The following is a 1,008-nucleotide window of genomic DNA, read 5'->3' as shown; positions in this document are numbered from 1 at the left end:
GTTCCAATTTTTAAACCGATTAATAAAATCGAGCAAAAATTGCAAAGCTGTAAGGATAAAATTGACACATATCAAAAAAGCGGGATCTACGAAATCGAATGTAAAAAATGTCCGATGAAATACATATTGCCAACCAAACGTAGCTTGGGAGTCAGAGTCAATGAACACAGAGCAGACATTCGTTTAAATAGAAAACATAAAGCCATATATTCCCATCTTACAAAATGTAGTGGTCACTATGATATTGATAATGTTAAATTATTAGCCGATTTGAAACATGCAACCGAACTTAATATTCGTGAATCTAAAGAAATTGAAAAAATCAAAAAACATAATCTATGTACAAATAAAGAAGAGGGTCCGAACTCTGGTATTACTAAACAATATTTATCATGTTTTTTATAAGATCTTGGTTTAATCACGTGATCTCGTCTAATATCGACGGCGTAGCCCGAAAGTAACAATCAGTTTCGCACCTGACGACGACGTGAGTGAACGTCGAAACATGTAGTGCCTTTATTGTTTTAATAAAGTAACTTTTATTGTGTAAAAGTCGATTTTTTTTAAATATCAATATACACAAGAAAACGCTATCTTCAATTTAATTGAGGTACATGAAGACCGCATCTGAATTGTCACTTCAGAATTAACTAATTTTCTAAAAATTAACTCGGGTGGGGTTTATGTATTCGATAGAATTTCAAACATTAAGAGCTGTCCTGGTCAGCCATAGTTCAATAGTTGTGAAGTTGGTTTGATTTGGAATTTACCCGTAGAAGCATATGTAGTTTAAGCAGTAATGAATAATTATGTTATTAATGGTAGAAGTGATCCACCTGAAACTAAAATTTAATCGTAGTAAACGAAAGTTAAATTATAACCAATAATTTTTTTAAGGATGAAGACATTTTATCTAGCTATTTAATGTACGACTTCCAATATCTGGGTCACTTTTCTATTGAAAATTATACTCTATCGCCGGCGAAAGGATCGGAAGTATACTGGCCA

This window comes from Leiobunum rupestre, chromosome 2 (genome assembly GCF_980474605.1).
Source record: "Leiobunum rupestre chromosome 2, qqLeiRupe1.1.hap1, whole genome shotgun sequence".
Classification (NCBI taxonomy): domain Eukaryota; kingdom Metazoa; phylum Arthropoda; class Arachnida; order Opiliones; family Sclerosomatidae; genus Leiobunum; species Leiobunum rupestre.
Note: the sequence above shows the minus strand (reverse complement) of the source record.